Genomic DNA, 8,542 nt, shown 5'->3' with positions numbered 1-8,542 from the left:
TTAATTTGTTAACATTCACGGTGGCAGAGGGGGTTAGTGCGTCTGCCTCACAATACGAAGTTCCTGCAGTCCTGGGTTCAAATCCAGGCTCGTGATCTTTCTGTGTGGAGTTTGCATGTTCTCCCCGTGAATGCGTGGGTTCCCTCCGGGTACTCCGGCTTCCTCCCACTTCCAAAGACATGCACCTGGGGATAGGTTGATTGGCAACACTAAATTGGCCCTAGTGTGTGAATGTGAGTGTGAGTGTTGTCTGTCTATCTGTGTTGGCCCTGCGATGAGGTGGCGACTTGTCCAGGGTGTACCCCGCCTTCCGCCCGATTGTAGCTGAGATAGGCGCCAGCGCCCCCCGCGACCCCGAAAGGGAATAAGCGGTAGAAAATGGATGGATGGATGGAACATTTTCTGCTGGTGGTGTGCCTTGAGATTTTTTCAATGAATAAAGTGTGCTTTGGCTCAAAAAAAGGTTGAAAACACTAACGGGGCACTAAAATTCTAAAGTGTAAGCATTATATCCTGCCCTTTTCCAAACTTGCGTACGTAAACTACACACTTTAGATCTGTCTCCTCAGCGAATGATAGCGACTTGGCAGAGTTTGTGTATTAGCTTTAGACATTTTTGAATGTATATTCTATTGCAACAAAATGACAGCAAAATGTTAGTTGTGTCTCTGGGACTACTTTTGTATAAGTGCACGCACTCAGGGCTTAAGTGTGTGTGCGAGAAAGCGGTGAGTGTCGGCCGTGAACGCCAGACTAATTTCTCGGGCCGACAAACAATTTGGATCCAATATAATACAGTTGTGATCAAAATTATTCAACCCCCACACAATTTTGGTGTTTAAGTAAGTAGGACATTTATTCCGTATTTTGTTTATAGTCAAATATAATAAAATAAAGATGCATTAAATAGACAAATGCAACTTGAATTACATTATATTTTGTGACATACCAAACAGTGTCATTTCTCTTAATATCTCATTGACAAAATTATTCAACCCCTTGAAGATCATAACTCTTAAAAACAAAATTTGAATAAGGTCTTTTCAATCAGGTGTTGAAAACACCTGTAGATGTGATTAGAACCATAACGAGCAACAATTAAACTGATGAACAAAGACTGTGACGCTCAGCTTCTTGTAGATAGTCAATGTGTATTTGCAACACGGTGAAGTCCAGGGAGTGGTCAAAGAAGTCAAGAAAGGAGGTAATTTCTCTTCATAAGAAAGGATATGGATATAAGAAAATAGCAAAGACATTACACATTCCAAGAGACACAGTTGGGGGCATAATTCGCAAGTTTAAAGCTAAAGGCACAGTGGAAACACTACCTGGGCGTGGTAGAAAGAGGATGCTGTGTGCAACTGCTGTCCAGTATTTGAAGCGTACAGTGGTGAAAAACCCCCGAGTAACAGCTGAGGAACTACAACAGGACATTGCAGATGGGGGAACGCAGGTTTCGTCCCAGACAATAAGGCGCGCACTACGAGATGAAGGCCTCCATGCCAGAACACTCAGGCGCACCCCACTTCTGACTACCAGGCACAAGGAAAATAGACTCCAGTATGCCAATAATCATCTGGACAAACCCCAAAGGTTTTGGGAAACTGTTCTATGGAGTGATGAGACAAAACTGGAACTCTTTGGGCCTATGAATCAACGTTATGTCTGGAGGAGAAAAAATTAAGCTTACAAAGAGAAGAACACCTCGCCTACTGTTAAGCATGGTGGGGGGTCAATCATGCTCTGGGGCTGTTTCTCTGCCTCGGGTACCGGGAATCTCCAGCGCGTTCAAGGCATTATGAATTCTATTTCCTACCAGGATATATTATCTGCAAATGTCATGAAGTCAGTGACGAAGCTGAGGCTTGGGAGACGTTGGACCTTCCAACAGGACAACGATCCCAAGCATACCTCCAAATCAACATCAGAGTGGTTGCAGAAGAAGGGGTGGAAGACTCTGGAGTAGCCTTCACAGTCGCCAGACCTAAATCCTATAGAAAACCTGTGGTGGGACTTGAAGAAGGCAGTTGCAGCACGCAAGCCCAAGAATATGAATGAACTGGAGGCCTTTGCACAAGAGGAATGGGCTAAAATACCTGTAGATGGTTGCAAAAAGCTGGTGTCCGGTTATGTATCACGTTTGAAGGATGTCATTACTGCCGAAGTACTAAAGATGCATGTAACTAGGGGGTTGAAACATTTTGTCAATGAGATATTAAGAAAAATGTCCTTTTTTGGTATTTTGTAAAATACAGTTACAATTTAAGTTGCATTTGTCTATTTGACACATCTTTATTTGATATGACTACAAACAAAATACGGAATAAATGTCCAACTTGCTAAAACACCAAAATTGTGTGGGGGTTGAATAATTTTGATCACAACTGTAGGTAATCACAAAAAACAAAACAGAATACATATATTATTTGACATAATACAGTCTGTTAAACCCCGAATGGTAATGAGCTTACTGGTGGTATTCTTGTTTTATTTATTTGATTTGAAAATGTGAGCAGGCAGCACACGGCCATTTTAGACACATCCTTATTGACTACGAGACTGGACAAAAGCCTTCATTGTAATAGCTGCTGTGACCTTGGACCCTTTGAACGCGCTAGTGGCTCACGTGCATGGCACAGATGTCAGAGGTTTTATGGGAAAGTAAAAACTGAAAACTCATTAACTGGCCTTTGTGTGTGTGTGTGTGTGTGTGTGTAGTGATACTTTTTTAACTATTGTATGAGTGTAGCCTCACCAAACACATTATGTCAAGTATAAAAACATTGCATGTCAGTCATAATTTTTATGATATGAATATCATTTGTCAGTCATCATTGCACAATGACATGTTTATGAAGACAGCAGCTGCACATTTAAGCGTGAAGGGCAAAAACTAAATACATCACTAAAAATAAAATGCGTGGAGACCTGAACAGTAAAGCTGCGAATGACTTTGCCCACTTCTGTACTTACAGTTAAGGCCTGATCTACAAAGCTCCAAATAGCAAGTGCTAAATAGCATGTAGTATGTACAAACTAAAAATAAAATGGTGTATACTATTAGCATGTTATCGGAGACTGTGTACAATTGATATGTTGTGCAGGCCGCACTATTTAAATGAAGTTTTACGTGTACTTTGCAGCTTTCACCATAGAGACACATTTTGTTTACTGCACAACCATGTTATCATGCTCCAACCTGTGGTGTTTCACCATGTTTTGAAACATGCAGCAGACATATCTTTACCAATAATTCCAGGGATTTAATAAGCAGGCTTGTAGTGCATCTATAAAAGCGACCCACTTTCTCAGTGCACTGAATGTGCGCTCATGGATGATGCTGACACTAACAGCGAGCGTGCACTGAAATGTTCCACGCACTAGAGCAGGGGTCACCAACGCAGTGGCCTGTTCTAAAAATAGCTCAAATAGCAGCACTTACCAGTGAGCTGCCCCTATTTTTTACATTTTATTTATTTACTAGCAAGCTGGTCTCGCTTTGCTCGACATTTTTAATTCTAAGAGAGACAAAACTCAAATAGAATTTGAAAATCCAAGAAAATATTTTAAAGACTTAGTCTTCACTTCTTTAAATAAATTCATTTATTTTTTTACTTTGCTTCTTATATCTTTTAGAATGACAATTTTTCGGGAAGAAATACAACCTTAAAAATGATTTTAGGATTTTTAAACACAAATACCTTTTTACCTTTTAAATTCCTTCCTCTTCTTTCCTGACAATTTAAATCAATTTTCAAGTATTTTTTTTATTGTAAAGAATAATAAATACATTTTAATTTAATTCTTAATTTTAGCTTCTGTTTTTTCGACAAAGAATATTTGTGAAATATGATTAAAATTCAAAACACTTATTCTGGCAAATCTAGAAAATCTTTAGAATAAAATATAAATCTTATTTCAAAGTCTTTTGAATTTCTTTTAAAATGTTTTTTCGGGAAAATCTAGAAGAAATAATGATTTGTCTTTGTTAGAAATATAGCTTGGTCCAATTTGTTATATATTCTAACAAAACGCAGATTGGATTTTAACCTATTTAAAACATGTCATCAAAATTCTAAAATTAACCTTAATCAGGAAAAATTACTAATGATGTTCCTGTTTTATAAATTCTTTTTTTAATTTTTTCAAAAAGATTCGAATTAGCTAGTTTTTCCTCTTCTTTTTTTCGGTTGAATTTTGAATTTTAAAGAGTAGAAATTGAAGATAAACTATGTATCAAAATTTAATTTTCAATTTTAAACCGTTCAATTAAGTGTTTTTTTCATCATTTATTCTCTACAAAAAACCTTACGTAAAAGGAAAAAAAATGTACGATGGAATGACAGACAAGAATACCCTTTTTTTTTTTTATATATGTATAGATTTATTTATTAAAGGTCAATTGAGCAAATTGGCTACTTCTGGCCATTTTTGTAAGTGTGTATCAAACTGGTAGCCCTTCGCATTAATCAGTACCCAAGAAGTAGCTCTTGGTTTCAAAAAGGTTGGTGACCCCTGCACTAGAAAATGCCCAGTGCAAAAAGTTTTTTTTTTCATTTAAATGAATTAAAAAGTCCAAAGACACCAACATGGATCTATTTAATTTGTTTTAATCAACTGCTTAAGTCATCCAGCAGCTATAAAATGCAAAAATATTTTTCTGAATAGACTATATGTCTATGTCTATATACAGTTTATTTACAGAAGGTTGACAAGCATACTTAGCACTGAGCTGCAGTGAGAGCGCCTTTCTCACAGCTTTTTCTGCACAACGGCGTTGTTGCATGCACATTTCAGACATGGTAAATAAAGATGCAAAACTAAAACAGGAGAACAGTACTAAGTGTTGATAAATCACGCTGCGTGCGCTATATAATTATTTTTGCATTTTCTCCTCCCAGTGGATGTTCTGATGATCAGTATATATTCTGCATGTTTATGAAGATAGACATGCATAATAGGCTTTTACGGTGGCAGAGGGGTTAGTGCGTCTGCCTCACAATACGAAGGTCCTGCAGTCCTGGGTTCAAATCCAGGCTTGGGATCTTTCTGTGTGGAGTTTGCATGTTCTCCCCGTGAATGCGTGGGTTCCCTCCGGGAACTCCGGCTTCCTCCCACTTCCAAAGACATGCACCAGGGGATAAGTTGATTGGGAACACTAAATTGGCCCTAGTGTGTGAATGTGAGTGTGAATGTTGTCTGTCTATCTGTGTTGGCCCTGCGATGAGGTGGCGACTTGTCCAGGGTGTACCCCGCCTTCCGCCCGATTGTAGCTGAGATAGGCGCCAGCGCCCCCCCGCGACCCCAAAAGGGAATAAGCGGTAGAAAATGGATGGATGGATGGAGATGCATAATGGATTGAGCTCTTTCTTTTGCTCCCTTAAAGCAGCACTAAATAACTTTTCAGCCTTAATAAATTATTTTAATTTTTGGGATGATACATCAACTTAGTTGATGGTCTGAGAGGGTCTGTGCCGCTTTCACTGGCACATAACTTTGAAGAGGGTGGCAGGAACCCTGCCACACAAAAAACTACAAATGTGCTGACTTGTTGTACAGCATATGTCACTTGCCCTAACCCTATTTGTTAAAAAGACGGAGGTCAATGCAAACGCCAACGTGCCGCCAGAAAACTACAAGAATGTTTATGCGTAATTACTGCTTTAATGGCCAAGGCTCCAAAACAAACCAAAGAAACGAAAAGTTTTGTCTGAAGAGAAAAAAAAGAAAACGGACCCGACCTAGAAAAAAGGACAGTCAGGATTAAAATTGCCCCGGCTTTCACTCGCTGGCGTGAGCTCAAAGATGAGGGATTTTGGGCCAATGATGATTTGGCTTTCTTCCTGCTGGACTTTGGATGTTCAAATTAAAATTATAATGCTAATGTTAGCTATTGGAAAATTTGTGTGCTAGCAATAAATAGCCACCCGCTTGATAGCTCACAGTTCTACACTAACTTCTTTGAAAAAAGCTTTCCCGCTCCTCAGTCTTTATTTCGAACCTGCATCCGCCCCGACACATTCTTGCTAGTAGTCATGTTTGGCCAGGATACTTTTTTTGAAAGTGTCTGCTATTTAATATCAGCATAGCCATTAGAGACATGATATTTGGGCCAATATTATGGTGGACTTCATGACAGTTTGACGCTATATATGCTAGTCCTCAGGGGAAATGCGGTCTCTACCATGAATTGATAAACGTGAACCCCGACTTAAACAAGTTGAAAAACGTATTTGGGTGTTACCATTTAGTGGTCAATTGTACGGAATATGTACTAAACTGTGCAATCTACTAATAAAAGTATCAATCAATCAATCTTCCTTCTGGCAAAACACTACCGCTTTGGTCCACTGGCGCCGCCAAAATCAACCAAAACTGAAAGTTCTTCAGCGGGGCTATAGGAGACACAATTTTCTTTAGTAGATCAGCTTTGCATCTGCTATCAAGTTCGCATTGTGTTTTAATACACACCAATGTTTAGTAGATCAGGCCCTTAAGACGTTTGAATGCATAGGTCAGCTCTCACTGAGAATTATGGATATACGTCCATCCATCCATTTTTTACCCTTGTCCCTTTCGAAGTCAATGACAACATATTTGATGTTCAAACTCATTAACTTTATTTTTTTTTCAAATAACAATTAACTTAGAATTTCATGGCTGCAACACGTGCCAAAGTAGTTGGGAAAGGGATGTTCACCACTGTTTTACATCACCTTTTCTTTTAACAACACTCAAACGTTTGGGAACTGAGGAAACTAATTGTTGAAGCTTTGAAAGTGGAATTCTTTCCCACTCTTGTTTCATGTAGAGCTTCATAATGCACCACACATTTTTGATGGGAGACAGGTCTGGACTGCAGGAGGGACAGGAAAGTACCCGCACTCTTTTTTTACGAAGCCACGCTGTTGTAACACTTGTTTTGCTGAAATAAGCAGGTGCGTCCATGATAACGTTGCTTGGATGACAACATATGTTGCTCCAAAACCTGTATGGACCTTTCAGCATTAATGGTGCCTTCACAGATGTGTAAGTTACCCATGCCTTGGGCACTAATACACCCCCATACCATCACAGATGCTGGCTTTTGAACTTTGCGCCAATAACAAGCCGAATGGTTATTTTCCTCTTTGTTCTGGAGGACACCACATCCACTGTTTCCAAATATAATTTGAAATGTGGACTTGTCAGATCACAGAGCACCTTTCCACTTTGCATCGGTCCATCTTAGATGAGCTCGGGTCCAGCCAAGCCTGCGGCATTTCAGGATACTGTTGATAAATGGGTTTGGCTTTGCATAGTAGAGTTTTAACTTGCACTTACAGATGTAGCGACCAACTGTAGTTACTGACAGTGGGTTTATGAAATGTTCCTGAGCCCATGTGGTGATATCCTTTACACATTGATGTTGGTTTTTGATGCAGTACCGCCTGAGGGATCAAAAGTCCATACCATCGCATACGTAAAGTCATTTCTCCAGATTCACTGATCTTTTAGATGATTGTTCGGACCTTAGATGGTAAAATCCCTAAATTCCTTGCAATAGCTTGTTGAGAAATGTTGTTCTAAAACTATTCGACAATTTGCTTACAAAGTGGTGACCCTCACCCCGTCCTTGTTTGTGAATTACTTAGCATTTCATGGAAGCTGCTTTTATACCCAATCATGGCACCCAACTGTTCCCATTTAGCCTGCACACCTGTGGGATGTTCCATATAAGTGTTTGATGAGCATTCCTCAACTTTATCAGTATTTATTGCCACCTTTCCCAACTTCTTTGTCACGTGTTGCTGGCATCAATTCTAAAGTTAAGGATTAATTGCAAAAAAAAAAAGTTTATCGGCTTGAACATCAAATATGTTGTCTTTGTAGCATATTCAACTGAATATGGGTTGAAAATGATTTGCAAATCATTGTATTCCATTTTTATTTACATCTAACACAATTTCCCAACTCGTATTGAAATAGGGTTTGTACAACTCTTTTTTTTTTTGTGCGATAGTGATTAGAGCACTTACTTGTTGGTCACAAAAAAACATTCATGAAGTTTAGTTCTTTTATGAATTTATTATGAGTCTACTGAAAATATGAGCAAATCTGCTTAACTCCAACATGTGTTCATTCATAGTTTTGATGCCTTCAGTGACAATCTACAATGTAAATAGTCATGAAAATAAACAAAATCCATTGAATGAGAACGTGTGTCCAAAAGTACAGCATGTACTGTATATATACAAACTGTATGTAAATGTGTATGTGTATATACACACACAAACTCTATATACACCATATTTATGTGTACACTGAGTGGGTACAGAAAGTATTCAGACCCGTTTAAATGTTTCAGTTTCATTGCAGCCATTTGCTTAAATAAAAAATGTTAATTTCCTTGCTGAATAATGTACACTTAGCACCTGATGACAGAAAAAACAGAAATGTAGACATTTTAGCTAATTTGTCAAAAATCACACGTACAATTATTCAGACCCTTTGCTCAATACTTAGTTGATGCACCTTTGGCAATAATTATAGCCTCAAGTCT

The sequence above is a fragment of the Nerophis ophidion genome, linkage group LG13 (assembly GCF_033978795.1).
Source record: "Nerophis ophidion isolate RoL-2023_Sa linkage group LG13, RoL_Noph_v1.0, whole genome shotgun sequence".
Classification (NCBI taxonomy): domain Eukaryota; kingdom Metazoa; phylum Chordata; class Actinopteri; order Syngnathiformes; family Syngnathidae; genus Nerophis; species Nerophis ophidion.
This window is presented reverse-complemented; position numbering follows the sequence as displayed.